The 26676-nt window shown below is 40.4% G+C and overlaps 1 pseudogene; it reads left to right on the top strand.

Annotated features, from left to right (window-relative positions):
• The first annotated feature begins 871 nt into the window (after positions 1 to 871).
• LOC138436353 (gamma-secretase subunit APH-1B pseudogene) lies at positions 872 to 19510 on the top strand (annotated as a pseudogene).
• The last annotated feature ends 7166 nt before the right edge of the window (positions 19511 to 26676 follow it).

The raw sequence follows: 26676 nt of genomic DNA, 5'->3' as shown, positions 1-26676 counted from the left end.
ATAGAGATGAGTAGATGGATTGGAAAAGGATTTTGGAAATAAAATTTATGGAACTTGGTAGTGTCTGGGTCTAGGGGTTAAGACAAAGAGAGAGACAAAGGAAGATCCTTGGTGATAGCTGGTGGATTGTAATGTTTACTGAGATGGGAGCACCTTGGTGGTAGCAATGGGGAGGCAGGGGAGGGAGAGCAGGGAAAGACCCTAGGTTCAATTTGAAGTGTCTGCATGAAAGATATTCAAGTGACAATGTTGAGCAAACATAAGATATATGGTTTGAGAGGTTATTAGTGCTAATTGAAGCAGACATGAAGTCCTTAAACTTAAAAAAAATGCAGTATTTAATCACTGGGGGTGAGGTGGGGAAAAAATAAAGATGGCATAAAATGTAATAAAAATTTGTCTATTATCCATTTATGCTAATTCATTAAAAGAATATTAGTTGAAGATGGCGGAGGAGTAGGTGGACGTGGAGTACATCTCTGTCCATGGATACACCAGGAATATACCTTCAGACACAGAAGTGCATGCAGAACACCAGCTGAGAAGCAGACAGGACTACCTGACCAGAGGAGAAGAGTATATGGAACCACACAAAACTCGGTAGGATGAAGGAACTAGAGGGAAAAGCAGGGGTGTTAGTACCATGCACCTGGGTGGGGAACTGAAGCAGGGGTCTGATCCCCACATCCGGGCAATTGTCTGAGTCAGAGGAGAAATGTTTAAGGCTGAGTGAAACAGCTGATCTGTGGCAGCCTAAATGGAATGAGAATCAGACAGTCCTTGCCACAGCCATACATACCCCAGACAGGGATGCGGAGTCTGGAGACTGTGGAGGGATCCCAGGGCGAGGGCTGCTGTTGACTGTGGCGAGATGGATCAAGAGGAGGTGAAGGAGGAGACTGTGGTGGGAAATGCCTGTGGAGGAAAGCCGGGCAGCCACGGAAGCAAGGCGATACTGCTGAGTCATGTGTGGTGGGTGGAGCCATCACCATAGCCTCTCTCTCCTCACAGATCAGCATCAGCAGCTGAACAACAGAGAGCCCAGCCCATCAAACACCTGAGGCACTGAACTACAGAGCAGGACCCCACCCAGAGTGCTCCTTTAAGTGACGGACATGCTGATCTACAGAGAAGCTCCCCAACAAGGGTGTAACTGCCATTTGTCCGGGGTTCATCTTTGACTTCTCATTTTTGGATATTTGTTTTAATTTTACTTAATGCTATAACAAACCCCTTGTGAAATCCTTATTCCTGACCAGAGATCAAGCCCTGAACCTTTTGAGTGGGAGCATTGACTCCAAGGCTCTAGACTACCAGAGAACTAACCCTAGGGAATATCAAATAGTGAGGACTCATTTTAAGCAAACCACTTGAATACAAGACCCAGCATCACCCAACCACCAGTAGCACCCTGTGCAGGATGCCTCATCCAAACAACAAACAAAACAAAAATACAAACCCAATCATCAGCAGACAGGATTACCACCTCACTCAGCCTTGCCTATCAGAGGAAAAACAAACAAACAAACAAAAAAAAATCGCCACAAATCTCACCCTATAGGAAGCTTACGGAAACCAGTGGACCCACCTTAGGAGGGCAGAAACCAAAGGGAAGAAAGAATTCAACCTTTGAAGCCTGGGAAAAGGAGATCTCAAACACAGTAAGTTTTAAAAAAAATATATGAAAAGGCAGAGAAATACTACACAAATGAAGGAACAAGCTAGAAACACAGAAGTCCAAATAAATGGGGAGGAAATAGGCAAGCTACCTAAAAAAGAATTCAGAATAATGATAACAAGGATGATAAAAAACCTTGAAAACAAAATGGAGAAAATGCAAGAATCAATTAACAAAGACCTGGAAGAATTAAAGAATAAACATACAGAGACAAACAACACAATTACTGAAGTTAAAAATACTTTAGAAGGAATCAATAGCAGAATAGCTGAAGCAGAAGAATTAGTCAGTGAGCTGGAAGATAAAATGGTGGAAATAACTTCTGAAGAGCAGAATAAAGCAGAAAGAATGAAAAGAATTGAGGATAGTCTCAGAAACCTCTGGGACAATATCTAATGCACCAACATTTGAATTATAGGGGTCCCAGAAGAAGAAGAGAAAAGGAAAGGGTGTGAGAAAATTTTTGAAGAGATTATTGTTGAAAATTTCCCCAAGGTGGAAAAGGAAATAGTCAAGTCCAAGAGGCATGAAGAGTCCCATACTGAATAAACCCAAGGAGAAACACACCAAGACACATACTAATGAAGCTAACAAAGACTAAACACAAAGAACGGATATTAAAAGCAGCAAGGGAGAAGCAACAAGTAACATACAAGGGAAACCACATATGCTTAACAGCTGATTTTTCAGCAGAAACTCTGCAGGACAGAAGGGAATGGCAGGATATATTTAAAGTATTGACAGGGAAAAGTCTACAACCAAGACAACAGTACCCAGGGCAAGGATCTCATTCAAAATTGATGGAGAAATAAAAAGCTTTTCAGACAAGCAAAAAGTTAAGAGAATTCAGTTCCACCAAACCAGCATTACAACAAATGTTAAAGGGACTTATATAGTCAAGAAATACAAGAGAAGAAAAAAGATCTACAGAATCAATCCCCAAAATTAAGAAAATGACAATAGGAACATATATATCAATAATTACACTAAATGTAACTGGATTAAATGCTCCAACCAAAAGACATAGCCTGGCTGAATGGATACAAAAACAAGACCCATATATATGCTGTCTAAAAGAAATCCGCTTGAGAGCTAAAGACACACAAAGACTGAAAGTGAGAGGATGGAAAAATATATTCCATGCAAATGGGAAAGCTGAAGTAACAATCCTCATATCAGACAAAGTTCAGTCACTCAGTCTTGTCCGACTCTTTGCGACCCCATGAATCGCAGCATGCCAGGCCTCCCTGTCCATCACCATCTCCCGGAGTTCACTCAGACTCACATCCATCAAGTCCGTGATGCCATCCAGCCATCTCATCCTTGGTCGTCCCCTTCATCTCCTGCCCCCAATCCCTCCCAGCATCAGAGTCTTTTCCAATGAGTCAACTCTTTGCATGAGGTGGCCAAAGTACTGGAGCTTCAGCTTTAGCATCATTCCTTCCAAAGAAATCCCAGGGCTGATCTCCTTCAGAATGGACTGGTTGGATCTCCTTGCAGTCCAAGGGACTCTCAAGAGTCTTCTCCAACACCACAGTTCAAAAGCATCAATTCTTCGGCACTCAGCCGTCTTCACAGTCCAACTCTCACATCCCTACATGGCCACAGGAAAAACCATAGCCTTGACTAGATGGACCTTAGTCGGCAAAGTAATGTCTCTGCTTTTGAATATACTATCTAGGTTGGTCATAACTTTTCTTCCAAGGAGTAAGTGTCTTTTAATTTCATGGCTGCAGTCATCATCTGCAGTGATTTTGGAGCCCCCCAAAAATAAAGTCTGACACTGTTTCTACTGTTTCTCCGTCTATTTCCCATGAAGTGATGGGACCGGATGCCATGATCTTCGTTTTCTGAATGTTGAGCTTTAAACCAACTTTTTTGCTCTCCTCTTTCACTTTCATCAAGAGGCTTTTTAGCTCCTCTTCACTTTCTGCCATAAGGGTGGTGTCATCTGCATATCTGAGGTTATTGATATTTCTCCCGGCAATCTTGATTCCAGCTTGTGTTTCTTCCAGTCCAGCGTTTCTCACGAAGTACTCTGCATATAAGTTAAATAAGCAGGGTGACAATATACAGCCTTGACGTACTCCTTTTCCTATTTGGAACCAGTCTGTTGTTCCATGTCCAGTTCTAACTGTTGCTTCCTGACCTGCATACAGATTTCTCAAGAGGCAGGTTAGGTGGTATGGTATCCCCATCTCTTTCAGAATTTTCCACAGTTTATTGTGATCCACACAGTCAAAGGCTTTGGCATAGTCAATAAAGCAGAAATAGATGTTTTTCTGGAACTCTTGCTTTTAACATGATCCAGCGGATGTTGGCCATTTGATCTCTGGTTCCTCTGCCTTTTCTAAAATCAGCTTGAACATCAGGGAGTTCACAGTTCATGTATTGCTGAAGACTGGCTTGGAGAATTTTGAGCATTACTTTACTAGTGTGTGAGATGAGTGCAATTGTGCAGTAGTTTGAGCATTCTTTGGCATTGCCTTTCTTTGGAATTGGAATGAAAACTGACTTTTTCCAATCCTGTGGCCACTGCTGAGTTTTCCAAATTTGCTGGCATATTGAGTGCAGCACTTTCACAGCATCATCTTTCAGGATTTGAAAGAGCTCAACTGGAATTCCATCACCTCCACTAGCTTTGTTCATAGTGATGCTTTCTAAGGCCCACTTGACTTCACATTCCAAGATGTCTGGCTCTAGATTAGTGATCACATCATCATGATTATCTGGGTCGTGAAGATCTTTTTTGTACAGTTCTTCTGTGTATTCTTGCAACCTCTTCTTAATATTTTCTGCTTTTGTTAGGTCCATACCATTTCTGTCCTTTATCGAGCCCATCTTTGCATGAAATGTTCCCTTGGTATCTCTGATTTTCTTGAAGAGATCTCTAGTCTTTCCCATTCTGTTCTTTTCCTCTATTTCTTTGCATTGATCTCTGAAGAAGGCTTTCTTATCTCTTCTTGCTGTTCTTTGGAACTCTGCATTCAGATGCTTATGTCTTTCCTTTTCTCCTTTGCTTTTCCCCTTCTTCTTTTCACAGCTATTTGTAAGGCCTCCCCAGACAACCATTTTGCTTTTTTGCATTTCTTTTCCTTGGGGATGGTCTTGATCCCTGTCTCCTGTACAATGTCACGAACCTCATTCCATAGTTCATCAGGCACTCTATCTATCAGATCTAGGCCCTTAAATCTATTTCTCACTTCCACTGTATAATCATAAGGGATTTGATTTAGGTCATACCTGAATGGTCTAGCAGTTTTCCCTACTTTCTTCAATTTGAGTCTGAATTTGGTAATAAGGAATTCATGATCTGAGCCACAGTCAGCTCCTGGTCTTGTTTTTGTTGACTGTATAGAGCTTCTCCATCTTTGGCTGCAAAGAATATAATCAATCTGATTTTGATGTTGACCATCTGGTGATGTCCCTGTGTAGAGTCTTCTCTTGTGTTGTTGGAAGAGGGTGTTTGCTATGGCCAGTGCATTTTCTTGGCAAAACTCTATTAGTCTTTGCCCTGCTTCATTCTGCATTCCAAGGCCAAATTTTCCTGTTACTCCAGGTATTTCCTGACTTCCTACTTTTGCATTCCAGTCCCCTATAATGAAAAGGACATCTTTTTGGGGTGTTAGTTCTAAAAGGTCTTGTAGGTCTTCATAAAACCGTTCAACTTCAGTTTCTTCAGCGTTATTGGTTGGGGCATAGACTTGGATAACTGTGATATTGAATGGTTTGCCTTGGAGACGAACAGAGATCATTCTGTCGTTTTTGAGACTGCATCCAAGTACTGCATTTCAGACTCTTCTGTTGACCATGATGCTACTCCATTTCTTCTGAGGGATTCCTGCCCACAGTAGTAGATATAATGGCCATCTGAGTTAAATTCACCCATTCCAGTCCATTTTAGTTCTCTGATTCCTGGAATGTCAATGTTCACCCTTGCCATCTCTTGTTTGACCACTTCCAATTTGCCTTGATTCATGGACTTGACATTCCAAGTTCCTATGCAGTATTGCTCTTTACAGCATCGGATCTTACTTCTATCACCAGTCACATCCACAACTGGGTATTGTTTTTGCTTTGGCTCTATCCCTTCATTCTTTCTGGAGTTATTTCTCCACAGATCTCCAGTAGCATATTGGGCACCTAATGACCTGGGGAGTTCCTCTTTTGGTATCCTATCATTTTGCCTTTTCATACCGTTCATGGTGTTCTCAAGGCAAGAATACTGAAGTGGCTTGCCATTCCCTTCTCCAGTGGACCACATTCTGTCAGAGGATGGAAAAATATATTCCATGCAAATGGGAAAGCTGAAGTAACAATCCTTATATCAGACAAAATAGACCTTAAAATAAAGAAGATTACAGGAGATAAGGAGGGACACCGCATAATGATCAAGGGGTCAATCCAAGAGGAAGACATAACAACTCTAAATATATATGCACCCAACACAGGAGCACCTCAATACATAAGACAAACATTAACAGACATAAAAGGAGAAATTGAAAGTAACACAATAATAGTAGGAGACTTTAACACCCCACTCACAACATTAGACAGATCATCAAAACAGAAAATTAATAAGGCAACAAAAGTTTTAAGTGATACATTAGATGAGATGGATCTCATTGATATCTTCAGGACATTCCATCCAAATGCAGAAAAATACACCTTCTTCTTCAGTGCACATGGAACATTCTCCAGGACAGACCACATCTTGGGTCACAAATCAAACCTCAGTAAATTTAAGAAAATTGAAATTGTATCAGGCATCTTCTCTGACCACAATCCTATGAAACTGGATATCAATTCAAGAAAAACAAAAATTGTAAGAAACAAACACATGAAGATTAAGTAACACATTTCTAAATAACCAACTGGTTACTAAAGAAATCAATAGGGAAATCAAAAAATTTCTAGAAACAAATGACAATGAAAACAACTCTGAACCTATGGGATGCAATGAAAGCAGTTCTAAGAGGGAAGTTTATAACAATAGAATCCTATCTCAAGAAATAAGAAAAACATCGAATAGACAACGTAACTTTACACCTAAAACAACTGGGAAAAGAAGAACAAAACAACCCCCAAAACTAGTAGAAGGTAAGAATCATAAAGATCCAAGCAGAAATAAGTGAAAAAGAAATGAAAGAAACAATAGTATAAATCTAAAAGCTGGTTCTTTGAAAAGATAAACAAAATTGACAAGTTTTTAGCCAGATTCAGCAAGAAAAAAAGAAGAATCAAATCAACAAAATTAGAAATGAAAAAGGAGAGTTTATAAAAGACAATTCAGAAACACAAAGGATTATAAGAGACTATTATGAACAACTACATGGCAATAAAATGGATAACCTGGAAGAAATGGACAGATTCTTAGTAAAGTGCAATCTTCCAAGACTGAACCAGGAAGACATAGAAAATATGAACAGTCCAATCACAAGCACCGAAATTGAAGCTGTAATCAAAAATCTCCCAAAAACAAAAGCTCAGGACCAGATAGCTTCACAAAAGAATTCTATCAAGCATTTAGAGAAGAGCTAATACCTATCCTTCTAAACCTCTTTCAAAAAATTTCAGAGGAAGGAACACTTCTAAACTCATTCTATGAGGCCACCATCACTCTGATACCAAAACCAGACAAACACAACACAAAAAAGGAAAACTACAGGCCAATATCACTAATGAACATAGATGCAAAAATCCTCAACAAAATTTTAGCAAACAAAATTCAGCAACACATCAAAAAGCTCATATACCACGATCAAGTTGGGTTTACTCCAGTAATGCAAGGATTCTTCAATATATGAAAATCAATGTGATATACCATATTAACAAATTGAAAGACAAAAAACCATATGGTCATCTCAATAGATGCAGAAAGAGCCTTTGACAAAATTCAGCACCCATTTATGATTAAAACTCTTCAAACAATGGGCGAAGAAGGAACCTACCTCAACATAGTAAAGGCCATATATTGTAAGCCACAGGAAACATTGTTCTCAATGGTGAAAAACTGAAAGCATTCCTCCTAAGATCAGGAACAAGACAAGGGTGTCTACTTTCACCACTATTATTGAACATAGTTCTGGAAGTCCTAGCTACAGCAATCAGAGAATAAAAAGAAATAAAAGGAATCCAGATCAGAAAAGAAGTAAAGCTGTCACTGTTTGCAGATGACATGATACTGTACATAGAAAACCATAAAAATAGTATCAGAAAATTACTAGAGCTAATCAGTGAATTTAGCAAAGTTGCAGGATACAAAATCAATACACAGAAATCGCTTGCATTTCTATATACTAACAATGAAAAATCAGAAAGAGAAATTAAGGAATCAATCCCATTCACTATTGCAACAAAAAAAATTAAATATCTAGGAATAAACTTACCTAAAGAGACAAAAAAACTGTACACAGAAAATTATAAGACACTAATGAAAGCAGTCAAAGATGACATAAACAGATGGAGAGATATTCCATGTTCCTGGGTAGGAAGAATCAATAGTGTGAAAATAACTATAGTATCAAATGCAATCTACAGATTCAATGCAATCCCTATCAAATTACCAATGACATTTTTCACAGAACTAGAACGAAAAATTTCACAATTCATATGGAAACACAAAAGACCCTGAATAGCCAAAGCAGTCTTGAGGAAGAAGAATCGAGCTGGAGGAATCAACCTTCCCAACTTCAGATTATACAGTAAAGCTACAGTCATCAAGACAGCATGGTACTGGCATAAAAACAGAAATATAGACCAATGGAATAAGATAAAAAGCCCAGAAATAAGCCCATGCACCTATGGGTACCTTATTTTTGACAAAGGAGGCAAGAATATAGCATGGGGCAAAGACAGCCTCTTCAATAAATGTGCTGGGAAAACTGGACAGCTACAGGTAGAAGAATGAAACTGGAACACTTCCTAACACCATACACAAAGATAAACTCAAAATGGATTAAAGGCCTAAATGTAAGTCCAGAAACTATAAAACTTTTAGAGGAAAGCATAGGCAGGACACTCAGGAACATAAATCAAAGCAATATCCTCTATGACCCACCTCCAAGAGTAATGGAAATAAAAACAGAAGGAAACAAGTGGGACCTGATTAAACTTAAAAGCTTTTGCACAGCAAAGGAAACTATAAGTAAGGTGAAAAGACAACCCTCAGAATGGGAGAAAATAATAGTAAATGAAAAGACTCACAAAGGATTAATTTCCAAAATATACAAGCAGCTCATACAACTCAATACCAGAAAAACAAACAACCCAATTAAAAAAATGGGAAAAAGACCTAAACAGACATTTCTCCAAAGAATACATATAGGTGGCTAACAAACACACGAAAAGATGCTCAGCATTGCTCATTACTAGAGAAATACAAATCAAAACTACAGTGAGATATCACCTCACACTTGTCAGAATGGCCATCATCAAAAAGTCTGTAAACAATAAATGCTGGAGAGGGTGTGGAGAAAAAGAAATGCTCTTGCACTGTTGGTGGGAATGTAAATTGATACAGCCACTATGGAAGACAGTATGGAGATTCCTTAAAAAACCAGGAATAAAAACACCATATGTCCAAGTAATCCCATTCCTAGGCATATACTCTGAGGAAAGCAAAATTGTAAAAGACACATGTATCCCATTGTTTATTGCAGCACTATTTACAATAGCTAGAACATGGAAGCAACCTAGATGTCCATTGACAGATGAATGGATAAAGAAGTGGTACATATACACAATGGAATAGTACTCAACCATAAGAAGAAATGCATTTGAGTCAGTTCTGATGAGGTGGATGAACCTAGGACCTATTAAACAGAATGAAGTAAGTCAGAAAGAGAAAGATATATCATATTCTAACACATATACAGAATCTAGAAAAATGGTACTGAAGAATTTATTTACAGGGCAGCAATGGAGAAACAGACATAGAGAATAGACTTATGGACATGAGGAGAGGGGAGGAGAGGGTGAGATGTATGGAAAGAGTAACATGGAAACTTACATTACCAAATGTAAAATAGATAGCCAATGGGAATTTGCAGTATGGCTCAGGAAACTCAAACAGGGGCTCTGTATCAATCTAGAGGGGTGGAGTGGGGCAGGAGATGGAAGGGAGGTTCAAAAAGGAGGGGAAATATGTATACCTATGGCTGATTCATGTTGAGGTTTGACAGATAACAACAAAATTCTGTAAAGCAATTATCCTTCAATAAAAAAATAAATTAAAAAATATAAAAAGAATACTAGTTGAAGGCTTTGCTCACCTTGATATGCTAGGTACAGAGGGAAGCAGTGAACTGAAGTCCCTACTCTCAAAGTTCCTGCTCTCAGTGGAAATTTCGTTTCAGAGTGTTGAAACAAAAGGTCAATGCTACCTTCAGAAAAAAACCAGGTACAATTTGGTTGTATTTACTTTTTTAGACATGTCACATTGATATTGCTTTTTCCATTATTTTGTTGAACTTTACAGAAGTCCTCTACTGGCCAGTAGTGCTAAGTAATTTCCATAAAATATTTATATTTAAATATCTAGAAATGCTGTTTGATAGAGTATTCTTTTATATTCTTTCTTGAACTTTACTAGCCTCGGAATTTCCCTAAATACTATCCACTAGATGAAGAGGCATGTCACAAGGGGAGACTTTTGTTATAAAATAAAATTGTGTGTAAAATAACTTTATAACCCAAAATATACTTCATATAGCAGTTTTACAAATGTAATTTTAAAATAGTCAGTGGAATCCTTTCCAAAGATTTCAGCGAAAGTAAAAATGAAAACACATGAAAAGATGCTCAACATCACTCATTATTAGAGAAATGCAAATCAAAACCACAATGAGGTACCACTTCACACCAGTCAGAATGGCTGTGATCCAAAAATCTGCAAGCAATAAATGCTGGAGAGGGTGTGGAGAAAAGGGAACCCTCCTACACTGTTGGTGGGAATGCAAACTAGTACAGCCACTATGGAGAACAGTGTGGAGATTCCTTAAAAAATTGCAAATAGAACTACCTTATGACCCAGCAATCCCCCTGCTGGGCATACACACCGAGGAAACCAGAATTGAAAGAGACACATGTACCCCAATGTTCATCGCAGCACTGTTTATAATAGCCAGGACATGGAAAAAACCTAGATGTCCATCAGCAGATGAATGGATAAGAAAGCTGTGGTACATATACACAATGGAGTATTACTCAGCCGTAAAAAAGAATTCATTTGACTCAGTTCTGATGAGATGGATGAAACTGGAGCCGATTATACAGAGTGAAGTAAGCCAGAAAGAAAAACACCAATACAGTATACTAACACATATATATGGAATTTAGGAAGATGGCAATGATGACCCTGTATGCAAGACAGGGAAAGAGACACAGATGCGTATAATGGACTTTTGGACTCAGAGGGAGAGGGAGAGGGTGGGATGATTTGGGAGAATGACATTCTAACATGTATACTATCATGTAAGAATTGAATCGCCAGTCTATGTCTGACGCAGGATGCAGCATGCTTGGGGCTGGTGCATGGGGATGACCCAGAGAGATGTTATGGGGAGGGAGGTGGGAGGGGGGTTCATGTTTGGGAACGCATGTAAGAATTAAAGATATTAAAATTAAAAAAAAAAGAAAAAAGAAAATGAAGTCACTCAATAATGTCCAACTCTTTGCAACCCCAAGGACTGTAGCCTACCAGGCTCCTCTGTCCATGGTTTTTTCCAGGCAAGAGTACTGAAGTGGGTTGCCATTTCTTTCTCCATCCAAAGATTTCAGTACAGAAAGCTAAATTCTATGGGAAAGTATGCTTTCCTTAAAAATCTATTTCAGTTGAAATCATGATGTATTATGTTCAAAGCAAGGAAATAATCTTGGCATTAGAAATAGGGTGCTCTTCTTGTTCCAAAATACATTCACATATATTTTGGAAAACAAATCATAATTTCATTGAATATGACCAAGTTCTAAAATTTCCTTGTTTAAAAATGTGCAAATTGGCAAATATGCAGTGAAAGTTGGGTTGCTTTAAACCAAAGAAAATAAACAATCCATGACCCCATCTAAAGGTCTTTTTGAGAAAGGCTGACTTTGGGACTTTTAATAATGCTACATTGCTGATTATTGCTGTAATATTAGTTGTTGACTATTAAGTTGTCAATAACAGTTGGGGAGGGAGGGATTCATTCTGCTCAGGCAAATCAAAATCCTAAATACACATTTGTTGAGTGCTCAGGTATTCTGTGCATTGAGACAGGGTCTTGAGCCACAGAGTTCAAAAGACTCAAAAGTTCTTGATGCAGAGAAAATTTCTTTCCTCGATATCTATCTAGGGAACATATATGGATCTAAATGTGTTGTACTGTATACATGGCTGTGAACACTGATCAATACCCATCCTGTCCTACTTGTTTTAGGAAAGTGGCTTACTTTTTTAGGTTTCAATAATCCTTTTGTTTAGCATTGCTAAGAAGTGAAGTGTCATATTAACAAATTTTCTAATATTTTGAATAACAGATCTTGGTCATTAGTCAGTGTTCTTTTTAAGCAAAGAGAAATTCCTCTTTGTATCTGAATATAGGGAACTGGACATTTCCCTCCTGTCAGATGGGATAGGGAAGGGCGGGTCAAGAAGCCCACTGCCAATAGATTATTTATTTTGTTTGCCCATCCAGCAACACTGCAGTGGGTGGTCATGGAGAGCATGAACAAAAATGCTGTATGCTTCTCATGTATTATCTGCTCAGCATCTGCCTGTAACTGCCAGTAGAGAGTAGCAGCCTCTTCTCTTCTTTAGAATGTCTCTAAGTGCCCCATTCTAATTCCCATGACCCCATTCTTTCCCAGTCAACACCATAACTTAAGAGACTTGACAAAGTTCATTATCAGTCCAACTTTCATAGTTATCCAGCCAACTATAGCATCACATTTTGGTTTTGATTTTCAGGTATCTCAACCATGTAGCTACAAGAAATAAAAGGTTGTTTCAGGACACTCCTAAAGGCTCTTTGTTTCTCTGACTTCTTGAGAATTTCAAAGCTTTCCTTCTATAAGCTGCAATGTTATATATTCAGCTCCCTGGTCCTTGTTGTCAGACTTTCTATGAAACTTTCTGTTGTAATAGTCATTTAGTCTTCCAGTGCTTAATTCTCTCTAGATACTTAATTCTAGGCAACTAGAAGTGGAAATTTAAGGAATGCTTTGCCATGGCATGCTGTGTACCAAAAGTCTTAATTTTTACTAGCAATGAGGTTATTAATTCTTTTAACTTCCTTTAGATCACAGAACATATCCCAGATTCTCTTCTTTGAGGTTCTATTTTACTGAAGCTGCTGCCAATACTAAATGTTCTAACAGCCAGAGTTTTATGATTAAAGCAGGAACCACCCTCTATATTTCAAACATGGAGAGTTTCATAAGAGGAAAGTAAGGACCTACAAACCATCTTGAAAGGCCAGGGGATCAGAATCAGAGAAGCCATTTCCAAGAGTGCCATTCTGAAACACTGAAGTGGGTGAATCTTAAGAGCTCACTGAGACACCACTGAGAATCCTATATCTGCTGATTTGTCTGTATGAGAGGTTGGTAAACTATGGCCATGGGAAAAACTGACCTGGCTGTTTTTGTGCAATGTGTGGGTGAAGAATAGATTTATTATTTTAAATGATAGAAAAAAATCAATATTTTGTGAGATGTAATTACATGGAATCCAATTTCAGTGTCCATAAATAAAGGTTTATTGAAACACAGCTATACTCACTTGTTTGTCTATTATTTATGGCTGCTTTTGCTTTACAGTGACAGAGTACAGTAGTTGTGACAGACACTGGCCTGCAAACACTAAACCATTTGCTATCTAGCCCTTTACAGAAAAGATTTGTTGATTCTTGGTCTATGGAGCTGACTGCAAGTACTTCTGCCAAATAATGACTTCTCTTTCTCTTCTACTTTCCAAGTTTAATGAAAATGTCTCATTGGCAAATCCTCATCATCACGTGGGGAAAGTAATTTTGAGAAATGTCACTCTTGAGTTCTCTTCTGGATTGCAGAGAAGCAGTAGTCCTGTGTTGACAACAAGCACTTGAGAATAGTCATAGTATGGTTGGTAATCCCCAAGACCACTTTTATGTTAAATGATCAGCCAGAAGGACTCACAGAACTCAGAAAAGCTATTATATTCACTCTTATAGTTTATTACGGCAAAGGGATACAGATGAAAAGCAGCAGAAGTAAAAAGATCAGAAGGCAGAGTTTAGGGTAGAACACACATGAGTTTCTAAGTGACTTCTCCCAGTAGAGTTACACAGTGTTTAATTTTCCCAGAAGTTACATGTCACAACATACACGAAGTATTTTCTATCATGGAGACTCAACTAAATCATGGTGTCTCTGGTTTTTATTGGGGATAAATTGGGATGATTGGGATGATTGCCAATGCGGGTGACCTTATTTATTCAATCTTCAGCCCCTTTAAGAGTCAACTGGTTACTATTAATATATGGCACACCACACACCCCCTTAAATAAATACAAATTGTCAGCATAAATTATCTGGAGTGGCCCAAGGTCCTAGAAAAATGGAGATACTCTTTTTAGGCAGGATGGTGCAAGGTGTTAGAGATTCTCTCTCAGGAACCAGACAAGGACCAAACTTTTCATTGGAATGTGCAAGATTTGGACAACCTAGGCCTGTTGAGATAATCCTTTATTCCAGTAATCAGTTCAGTTCAGTCGCTCAGTCATGTCCGACTCTTTGGGACCCCATGAAGTGCGGCACGCCAGGCTTCCCTGTCCATCACCAACTCCTGGAGTTGACCCAAACTCATGTCCATTGAGTTGGTGATGCCATCTAACCATCTCATCCTCTGTCGTCCCCTTCTCCTGCCCTCAATTTTTCCCAGCATCAGGATCTTTTCAAATGAGTCAGCTCTTCGCATCAGGTGGCCAAAGTATTGGAGTTTCAGCTTTAGCATCAGTCCTTCCAATGAACACCCAGGACTGATCTCCTTTAGGATGGATTAGGTGGATCTCCTTGCAGTCCAAGGGACTCTCAAGAGTCTTCTCCAACACCACACTTCAAAAGCATCAATTCTTTGGTGCTCAGCTTTCTTTATAGTCCAACTCTCACATCCACACATGACTACTGGAAAAACCATAGCCTTGACTAGATAGACCTTTGTTGGCCAAGTAATATCTTTGCTTTTTAATATGCTGTCTAGGTTGGTCATAACTTTCCTTCAAAGGAGTAAGCATCTTTTAATTTCATGGCTGCAATCACCATCTATAGTGATTTCGGAGCCCCCCCAAAATAAAGTCAGCCACTGTTTCCACTGTTTCCCCATCTATGTGCCATGAAGTGATGGGACCAGATGCCATGATCTTTGTTTTCTGAATGTTGAGCTTTAAGCAAACTTTTTCACTCTCCTCTTTCACTTTCATCAAGAGGCTCTTTAGTTCTTCCCTTTCTGCCATAAGGGTGGTGTCTTCTGCATATCTGAGGTGATTGATATTTCTCCTGGCAATGTTGATTCCAGCTTGTGCTTCATCCAGCCCATCATTTCTTATGATGTACTCTGCATATAAGTTAAATAAGCAGGGTGACAATGTACGGCCTTGGCATACTCCTTTTCCTATTTGGAACCAGTCTGTTGTTCCATGTCCAGTTCTAACTGTTGCTTCCTGACTGGCATACAGGTTTCTCAAGAGGCAGGTCAGGTGGTCTGGTATTCCCATCTCTTTCAGAATTTTCCATAGTTTACTGTGATCCATGGAGAAGGAAATGGCAACCCACTCCACTCTTCTTGCCTAGAGAATCCTATGGACAGAGGAGCCTGGTGGGCTGCCGTCTATGGGGTTGCACAGAGTTGGACACAACTGAAGCAACTTAGCATGCATGCATGCATTGGAGAGGGAAATGGCAACCCACTCCAGTACAGTCAAAGGCTATGGCATAGTCAATAAAGCAAAAATAGACATTTTTCTGGAACTCTCTTGCTTTTTCAATGATCCAGCAGATGTTGGCAATTTGATCTCTGGTTCCTCTGCCTTTTCTAAAACCAGCTTGAACATCTGAAAGTTCATGGTTCGCGTATTAATGAAGCCTAGCTTGGAGAATTTGAGCATTACTTTACTAGAGTGTGAGATGAGTTCAATTGTGCTGTAGTTTGAACATTCTTTGGCATATCCTTTCTTTGGGATGGGAATGAAAACTGACCTTTTCCATTCCTGTGGCCACTGCTGAGTTTTCCAAATTTGCTGGCATATTGAGTGCAGCACTTTCACAGCATTATCTTTCAGAATTTGAAATAGGTCAACTGGAATTCCATCACCTCCACTAGCTTTGTTTGTAGTGATGGTCCCTAAGGCCCACTTGACTTCACATTCCAGGATGTCTGGCTCTAGGTGAGTGATCGTACCATCATGATTATCTGGGTCATGAAGCTCTTTTTTGTACAGTTCTGTGTATTCTTGCCACCTCTTCTTCTGCTTCTGTTAGGTCCATACCATTTCTGTCCGTTATCGAGCCCATATTTGCATGAAATTTTCCCTTGGTATCTTTAACTTTCTTGAAGAGATCTCTAGTCTTTTTCATTCTATTGTTTTCCTCTGTTTCTTTGCGTTGATAGCTGAGGAAGGCTTTCTTATCTCTCCTTGCTATTCTTTGAAACTCTGCATTCAAATGGGTATATCTTTCCTTTCCTCCTTTGCTTTGTGCTTCTCTTCTTTTCTCAGCTATTTGTAAGGCCTCATTAGACAGCCATTTTGCTTTCTTGCATTTCTTTTCCATGGGGATGGTCTTGATCCCTGTCTCCTGTACAATGTCACGAACCTCAGTCCATAGTTCATTAGGCACTCTATCTATCAGATCTAGTCCCTTCAATATATTTCTCACTTCCACTGTATAATCATAAGGGATTTGATTTAGGTCATACCTGAATGGTCTAGTGGTTTTCCCCACTTTCTTCAATTTAGGTCTGAATTTGGTAATAAGGAGTTCATGATCTGAGCCACAGTCCACTCTTGGTCTTGTTTTTGCTGACTGTATAGAGCTTCTCCATCTTTGGCTGCAAAGCATATAATCAATCTGAGTTTGGTGTTAGCCATCTAAAGACTCACTGAAATCTGGATATCTAGGAATGTCAGAGACTATCCAATGAATCCTCCTTTTTTTATAGATTAAAAAAGTAGAGGCTTTGGAATCAAATAGATGTGGTTTAAATCCCAATTTCATTGCTTACAAGCCGCATCGTCTTGAAAAGTCATTTAACTTCTTTAGGCCCATTTTTTTTCCCCTCACAGATTGATAATTAATACAATCATAATAAGGACTAAGTGGTGAGAAAAATTCTTAAGTCAGATTAGCGGTCAAAACATGGTGGGTATAGACACAGGAGACACTCCCTGTACCCCCTGATTCAATCTACAACTAAGACATGCATAACTCAGCGAAGACATTCATAACTCAGCCAAGGTGTTCCGACACAGCAGGATGCCAGAGAGATCCTTACATGTGTACATCTGAAGTTAGGGGGCTGGAGCACATGGAAGAGGCAGAACTGGGGAATAGGAGGCAGTGCCAGTGATCCTGGCCCCCAGTCATGGAAACTGAGCCCACAGCCCCAGAAAACTCATAGCAGCAGAAGAGTAGGCACAGATGACTTTAGCCTCCTGGCCACAACAGCACCCATGGCACAGGGAACTGGGCAGCAGTGGTGGCAGGATCTATGACCCTGGTTCTTCCAGCTGCTGTGGCACCCGAGACTCTAGCATCCCTTCCCAGGGCATCAGGCTTGTGATCCCAACCACCCTAGATACACAGCAGACACCCCTGACCCTTGTTCCCTCCCCACCAACCTCCCCCTTCTGCACTGTCAGTGCCCACAACCCAAGTGACCTTAGGCATGGTGGAGGTGCCTGCCAACCTGGTGCCTTCAGAGGCAGCATCAGGGTCAGCAGCAGCACTAGCAACAGCAGCAGCAGCAACAACAAGGCACTAGCAATCCTGGAAGCACAAGTCCTTGCAACTTCTGGCAGAGGTGATGGAGGGTGGAACGTGTTGATTCTCAAATACAGCCAGAGGCAACTCAGGGAAGAGAAACCAGAGCTTGTGCTATAGAACCACCAACTTAAAAGAAGAGAAAGTCCTATAATTATCAACCTGTTAATTTTCAGAATTAAATTAAACAGTGATTCACCTAAATAAGAAATGTGTTCCCTACTTCAAATGAAGCTGTCAGAGAAACAACTCACCAAGCACCATGAAAAATCACAGTAACACAGTGTTGCGAAAAGAAACCAACAATTCTCCTGAAGCCAAACTTTGTCATGAAGTGTTGTGATCTAACAGAGAATTCAAAATAGCTGTTGTGAAGAAACTCAATGAGCTAAAAGAAAACAAGAAAACTCAGAAAGGTAGTTCACTGAGTTCAGGAGTAAAATGAATGAACAGAATGAATATGTCACCAAAGAGGCAGAAATGCTAAAAAAACAAAAACACAAACCTGGAAGTTCTGGAGCTGAAGAACTCAGTACAGTAAGTCCCCTACATGTGAACCTTCAAGTTGCAACCTTTCAAAGACGCAAACCTGTTCGTATGTTCAATTACATAAGTTAGGGCATGTGTTTGGCTTACATTGTCACATGTGTGCATGTTCCACAAGTGGTTGTGCTTTTGTGTGCTTTACTGTACAGGACTATAGAAGGCACAATAGTACAGTATCTTTATTTCAAGCCCAGGATGTCCACAAGCAAGTGTAAAAGCAGTGGTATATAGCCGATTGTGTAAATTCAGTATCTAGGCTAAGTCTGTTGGACTTATCAACAGATTTGACTTAAAAATGGAGCTCATTTGTATGTAGAGGGCTTACTGTAAATGAGATGAAGAATGCATTGGAAATAGAGCAAATGATATGGAAGATAGAAGTAGCCAGCTTGAAGAAATAATCTAGAAGCAGAACCTGCCTCCGCCTTTCTGCTCTTCCCGGTGACCCCTTCACCCCCACGCTCAGTCCTGTCAGGGCTCAGTGCTCCCACATCCCATCAGGCCCCTATGTGGCCTCCGGGTTGGTTCGAGGGTGTCCGTCCTTTTTGACTGCACTTTCATTGCCATTGGTCCTGGGCTTGCCCTCTGCATTGCACCATCATCACTGAGTCTTTGAGCATCATCTTCCTCACCGTCAGAGCTTTCTTCTGCTTGTGTCTCTGTGGCTTTCCTCCCTAGTTTGGTTCATGACAGCAACCATTACTGACAACTAAGATGGACCAATACAGAAATATCTGCTGATCTTAGGAGTGTTAGTCTCAGTCCTTATCCAAGAAATGTTCTGGTTTGCATATTATGAACTTAAAAGAGCCGGTGAAGGTTTGAAGAGTATAAACCCAGATGAAACAGCACCCTCGGTGGATCGCTGGCTTATGTTTCTGGCTTGGGCTTTGGAATCATGAGTGGAATATTTTCCTTTGTAAATACCCTGACTCTTTGGGGCCAGGCACAGTGGGCATTCATGGAGCCCCTCCCCAGTTCTTCCTAAATTCAGCCTTTAGGATACTGGTTATCACCTTGCTGCACGTGTTCTGGGGCACTGTGTCTTCTGATGGCTTTGCGGAGAAAACATGGTACCACTTTCTTAAAGCTCCTTCCTCTGCTGGTGTCAGCCTGGACCATCACAAATCCCCATTACGATTAAATCTGAAGTCAGCATACATAATCATGATTCTTATGGGCATCCGGGCATTCTTTGTTTTTGGAGGCAGCTGGCAAAGCCTGACACTCTGCCATCTCTGCCAAGACATGGACTTGCTTCTCTTCAATCAGCACTCAGATAATCTGTGAGAACCAGCACTTACCAAACAGTAAACTGCCTTTTTCTAAAAGTCCCCTTTTCTTGTGGAATTTGGAAAAAACAAAACTATCTAGATACAAATGGCTTTCATACAATGGCTTTCTGTAAGGGATGTATCAGTGGTGTAGAGCCTGGCTGCACATTAGAATCATCTGGGGAAACAGAGAATATACTGATTTTTGGGCTCTACCCTCCAGATTTAATTGATCTAGGCATTTGATAATTTTGTAAAGCTTCCTAGATGACTCTGAGGTGCAACCAGGCTGATAACCATCGATGTCCAAATAGGAACTTCCTAAGAACATCGTAACTGAGTAAGAATCAATGTTTAGCTATCTCCTAACTCAGCTTGTACTAAGCAAGTATGTACCTGAATGTCAAATCCTGGTTAGCCTTTGTCTTTTTTAAGTTCTGAAGCAGCAAAAGGCTAGAGGACTGTCATGTCTTCACATGTTTCACTAGCATCCTGTTTTATGAGGATATGGTAGGGTATGCTTCTAACTACAGTGATAAATTGCACTGACTTACGATGATCATTTAGCCAAAGTAAGCTATTGATTAATTAATTGGAGTATTTTTCTGTAGTTTTTCCATTTTGAAGGTAGATTCCATCTCTTTAACTAAAATCCAATCATTTTCTGACGTCCTGGGAAGATATTATAAAAACAAGAACTTTTGTGCCACTTCTGCGAGTCTTTCTCCGGCGTACGTCTTTTCATGGGCTTCACCCCAGGGCAGTGTTTGCCAGCTGAATGCGAGTTGCTGGACTAGTTGCAGTAGAGCGCATAGTTCTGCCTCTAAGCAGTTCTACAGATTTCTGAGTGATGTATCCTGAGGCAGATTTCACTGGACTGGTGCAAGTTTACTGAAAGCAGGAAGAAGACAAGCCAATAGGGTGGTGTTAGTATTGCTGCTGTAACACTAACTAGCACTCTCCCCCAATGGTATAGTGGAAAAGCGGCAAATGTCTTAAATTGCCAAGTTCATGCTTTTACATATTCCATCTAATTTTAGATCTAGGGTTTTGGTAGTAGATACAGCATTCCCTTCATAGGAATATCTAAGATGTTTGCTCAACTTCCAAGCGATTCCTTTGGTTTCCTTTATATAAAGAGTAATTGTGCCTTTACTAACTAGAAGTTGTTCCCAGTTGATGGTTTTTAGGGAACTAATGGTGTGAAATGGAAATTCCCTACACATTAAAGTGAGAACTTCTGTAAATCCTCTGTGTGCAGTAGAGCATCCAAAGGACATAAAAGCAGTTAAGAGAGCTTAGCAGTGACATGTGGGGTGGAAACATTTGACCGTACTGTGATGAGGAAGAATAATGGACAGGTTTAAAATGGAAAAGCAGCCAGTATTTTGGGCTAGTCATACATCTTTCCAGGGACCAGCACCTTATGCGGGAACTAGAGCTTTATCAATGAAATCTCACTTTTAAATTATTATAATTTTTCAATCTAGGTATTCAGGAAGAGTAGGTTTTTTAGCAAGGCTGTGAACAACCCCGTAAGCAAGTATAGTTATTCCTCTAAAGTTTACTTCAGCACTAATACCAATGCCTCCGGGCTTCTGTGATAGCTCAGTGGTAAGGGAACTGCCTGCTAATACAGGAGACAGGGGTTCGATCCCTTGTCCAGGAAGATCCCACATGCCGCGGGGCAACTAAGTTCAAGTGCCGCAACTACTGAGCCTGTGCGCTAGAGCCCTCTATCCACAACGACTGAAACCCGAGTGCCCTCGAGCCTGTGCTCCACAAGTGAAACCGCTGCAATGAGAAGCCCGAGTACCACAGCCAGAGAAAGCCCACACGCAGCAATGAAGACCTAGCGCAGCCAAAAACAAGAATAAAAATAAATTATAAAAAAATACCAATGTTTCCACTGGGGGTTGCAACTGTCCACCTTTATGCTAGATTTTCTTTAGACTAGGTGAGTGATAGAAGCAGAGAAGGCAATGGCACCCCACTCCAGTACTCTTGCCTGGAAAATCCCATGGATGAAGGAGCCTGGTGGGCTGCAGTCCATGGGGTCTCTGAGGGTTGGACATGACTGAGCGACTGAACTGAACTGAACTGAAGTGTAGAAATAGCTGAGAATATTAATATTGCTCATACTTGAGCTCTGAGGATGTCCTCTGTGTATTAATAGTTTAATATTAAGTAAAGAATCTGGGATATTGTGAAATTGCATGTGTGAAAACATCTCAAGTAAGAAGAAAGAAATTTTTTTTTATGGTGACTGTTATCCTAGTTCAGGAAATTATTTAATACTCCCTGATTATCTGTGAATTTGAGAGCATTGTCCTAGTCAGCTTAGGAATTATTGTTGCGAATAGTCATGCTTTGCCTGATGCCAAGGAAGCCCAGAGAGGGAGTAGTCTTCCTCTCTTGCTGTGTATATATTGAGATATGCTCTTTCCCCCCTTTTTTGCATTTGTTATCTATTATGAGCTTTATGCTAGTGAACTCCCGGAGTTGGTGATGGACAGGGAGGCCTGGTGTGCTGCGATTCATGGGGTCACAAAGAGTCAGACACAACTGAGTGACTGAACTGAACTGAACTGAATTGATGAGCTTTATGAGCCCTGATTGTATTTGGAGAAGAGGTGGTGGTGTTAATCTGGTTTTCTTCCACACAAGGCTTTCCCTCTCAATTTGGAGGGAAGTGTGGCTCGAGTTAAAAGTTGACCTTGAAATGCAAATGTTGTTGCCACACTTCGCTATGTTGCCATGTGAAAAATAGAGATTGATTCTGGCTCTCTAATAAACTTGTATTCATTTTGTATTCATTTGGATGAGTAGTTGTAACTGAAGAAGCGTTGTTACCCTTGATCCTGGCTTGCCTGACTGGCGGTATACTAGGAGCAGCCTCTTTTAGAGCATCTTGGTGAAAACATGGCTAAAAGGAATAAATGGTATCTGCCGACTGTAGAGAAAGTGGCTTTTGTTCCCAGTGTTAATATTTTTTGCTTAAGCACATTTCAATGTTTGCTGAGAGTGGCAGATGTACATCAAAAATGCTGGGTGTTTTTATCCGTAGAGTTGGTGTGGATGGACAGTGGTGACAGAAGTTGCCTCCTCCCTGCTACTCTTCCCTCTCACCTCTCACCTCAAACTAGCCCCACGATGGGATCGGCAGTCGGAGTGGGCCTGTGGGCCCCCGGGAAGCCAAGGTAGCAGCCTGTCTGGGGCATCTGTACCCTGCCTCCTGAGTAGAGCTTCTTGCGAGTGCTGGCTCTCTGTTGGCTAAGATTTTCCTGGGCCCTACCATTCCAAACTGCAGGTGGATAAAGTAGATGTCACAAGAAAACACTTTTAATGTTCTTTGGTTGGAACACTTTGTTTATGATTGAAATGTTTATGTTTCTCATCTAATAAGCATTACTTAATTGCATTACATTTTAGTGTTCATTTTATTTTTAAAATTTATTTATTTATTCTTGATGGTGCTGGGTCTTGAGTGGTAAGTGATGGCTGTGTGGCACTGGAGTGGCAGAGAGGAGATACCCCACGTCCAAGGTAAGAGAAACTCCAGTAAGACAGTAGGTGCTGAGAGAGGGCATCAGAGGGCAAGCAGACTGGTACCACAATCACAGAAAACTAACCAATCCGATCACATGCACTACAGCCTTGTCTAACTCAATGAAACTAAGCCATGCCGTGTAGGGCCACCCAAGATGGATGGGTCATGATGGAGAGTTCTGACAAAATGTGGTCCACTGGAGAAGGAAATGGCAAACCACTTCAGTATTCTTGCCTTGAGAATCCCATGAACAGTATGAAAAGGCAGAAAGTTAGAGTTCCAACATCTGCTGGATCATCAAAAAAGCAAGAGAGTTCCTGAAAAACATCTATTTCTGCTTTATTGACTATGCCAAAATCTATGACTATGTGGATCACAATAAACTGGGAAATTCTGAGATGGGAATACCAGACCACCTGACCTGCCTCTTGAGAAATCTGTATGAAGATCAGGAAGCAACAGTTAGAACTGGACATGGGACAACAGACTGGTTCCAAATAGGAAAAGGAGTATGTCAAGGCTGTATATTGTCACCCTGCTTATTTAACTTATATGAAGTGTACATCATGAGAAATGCTGGGCTGGAGGAAGCACAAGCTGGGATCAATATTCCCTGAAGAAATATCAACCTCAGATATGCAGAAGACACCACCCTTATGGCAGAAAGTCAAGAAGAACTAAAAAGCTTCTTGATGAAAATGAAAGAGGAGAGTGAAAAAGTTTGCTTAAAGCTCAACATTCAGAAAACTAAGATCATGGCATCCGGTCCCATCACTTTACGGCAAATACATGGGGAAACAGCGGAAACAGTGGCTGACTTTATTTTTTAGGGCTCCAAAATCACTGCAGATGGTGATTGCAGCCATGAAATTAAAAGACCCTTACTTCTTGGAAGGAAAGTTATGACCTATCTAGACAGCATATTAAAAAGCAGAGACATTACTTGGCCAACAAAGGCTCATCTAGTCAAGGCTATGGTTTTTCCAGTAGTCATGTATGGATGTGAGAGTTGAACGTTGAAGAATTGATGCTTTTGAAGTGTGGTGTTGGAGAAGACTCTTGAGAGTCCCTCGGACTGCAAGGAGATCAGTCCTGGGTTTTCATTGGAAGGACTGATGTTGAAGCTGAAACTCCAATACTTTGGCCACCTGATGCGAAGAGCTGACTCATTTGAAAAGACCCTGGTGCTGGGAGGGATTGGGGGCAGGAGGAGAAGGGGATGACAGAGGATGAGATGGCTGGATGGCATCACCAACACAATGGACATGAGTTTGGGTAAACTCTGGGATGGACAGGGAGGCCTGGGGTGCTGCATTCCATGGGGTCACAAAGAGTCAGACACGACTGAGCAACTGAACGGAACTGAACTGTGCTGGGTCTCTGTGGCTGTGAGTGGGCTTTCTCTTGCTGCAGTGAGCAGGGGGCTGCTCTCTATTGTAGTGTGCATGCTCCTCCTGTGGAGCACAGGCTCCTGGGGCATGGGCTTCAGGAGCTGTGGTGCGCAGTCTCTAGAGCTTCGGCTCGGTAGTTGTGGTGCATGGGCTTAGCTGCCCTGTGGCAGGTGGAATCCTTTCAGACCAGGGAGCAAATCAGTGTCCGCTTCATTGGCAGGCGGATTCTTATTCAGTGCCACCAAGGAAGTACACAGGTTAGTGTTTAGATGGATAGGTACTATCTCTATGTACAATAGATACTTCCACTTGGCAATACACTCACACATAAAAAGATAATTTGAAACAACAAAAGCATAAAAGTCATAAGCAAAAGAATGAAATTATACCACTGTGTTACATCATACACAAAAAGTAACGCAAGATGAATTAAAGACAAATATAAGTCCCCAAACCATAAAACTCCTAGCAGAAAACATAGGCAGTGTACTCTTTGTCATCAGTTTTAGCAGCATCTTTTTGGATGTGTCTCCTCAGGCAAGGGAAACACCAGCAAAAATAAACAAATGGGACTACATCAAAATAAAAAGTTTCTGTACACCAAAGGGAACCATCAACAATTTGAAAGATAACCTATCTTATCCAAGAAAGGGTTAATGTCCAAAATAAAGAAGTCATACAACTGAACAATGTAAGAACAAACAACTGATTAAAAATTAAGCAGAGGATCCAAATAGACATTTTTCCAAGGAAGATATATAAGCGGCCAACAGCACATGAAAATATGCTTAACATCACTAACTGTTATGGAAATGCCAATCAAAACCACAATGAGATATCATAACACGCATGTTAGAGTGGCTATTATTAAAAAGACAAGAAATAGCAAGTGTTGGATGGGATGTAGAGAAAAGGGAGCCTTGTGCACGAGCAGTGGAAATGTAAATTGATGCAACCATTGTGGAAAACAGGAGGGAGGTTCCTCAAAAATTAAAAATAGAACTGCCATTTCGCTGTTGGGCATTGCAGTGAAATGGCAGTTCTATTTCAGTTATCTCCTCATGCGTGCCCTCCTATTTGTGAAAGCTGGAAAAACTAAAGTTAAATACTCATTAGGTGCAGTTGGCTTGCTCTGACACCATTTACAGGGTTGGAAATCCCAGTTTCACATTAGAGCTCTGAGCCAGAATGAAGACTATTTCTGGCAGTGTTTTAACATGGGATGTTTTAACATTTAAAATGTTTTCACAGTAACTACCATCAGGAGTACAATATTATGGTTATCCTGTGGCCAGTTAATTGTTTTAAAAGACACTTTCTTCAGGGAATAAGCATTACACTGAGGGATGCATTGTCACAACAACAAAAATCATGTTTAGCATGTTTTGACTGTGAAAACTTTAGAACATTAAGCACAGTTTTCCCATTCTCAAATTTTTCCAGACAATGAGATATCTGTGCATTTGGGAGTAGGCAGAGAATTGACTGACCTCTTGAACTAATAAAATGAGATGAGGGGAGGGGGATGAAGGTGCCTGTCCCATTTTTGTAAGGTGATGCCACTTACCTAAAGAAGGGCAAAAGTAAAAGTATACCCAATACAACTTAATTTGCACATTAGCTTTCTTCTGAAGAATTTTAAATGGCTTCATAATTAATTTCTTATCACCACATATTTCTTTGAAATATAGCTATCTATTCCTTTACCTTTTCAGCCAGTAAATATTTTTGAATGCCCATGTTATGTTGAGTCACTAGGCTTCTATGAATTCCTTCTAGAGTATTTTTAAATTTAAATGATTATGTTATCATATGTGAAACGAATCGCCAGTCCAGGTTTGATGCACGATACAGGATGCTTGAGGCTGGTGCACTGGGATGACCCAGAGGGATGGAATGGGGAAGGAGGTGGGAGGGGGGTTCAGGATGGGGAACACATGTACACCTATGGCGGATTCATGTCAATGTATGGCAAAACCCATACAATATTATTAAGTAATTGGCCTCCAATTAAAATAAATAAATTAAAAAAATATAAAGTAAATGATTATGTTGTCATTGTTGGTTTATTCCTTATATCTTCTAGGCCGTTGTTAAATGTGTAAAATATTCCTTACATTTTCTCTATTCTATTTCCAATATTCTGAAACTTCCTTACTGTCATTACTCTCAATTCTTTTTCAGATGGGTTGCCTGGAAGGACAGGATGGCGGGAGGGCAGGGAGGCTAGGGAGGAAGCAG

Source organism: Ovis canadensis, chromosome 3 (assembly GCF_042477335.2).
Source record: "Ovis canadensis isolate MfBH-ARS-UI-01 breed Bighorn chromosome 3, ARS-UI_OviCan_v2, whole genome shotgun sequence".
NCBI classification, from domain to species: domain Eukaryota; kingdom Metazoa; phylum Chordata; class Mammalia; order Artiodactyla; family Bovidae; genus Ovis; species Ovis canadensis.
Note: the sequence above shows the minus strand (reverse complement) of the source record. Positions and strands in the feature narration are given on the sequence as shown.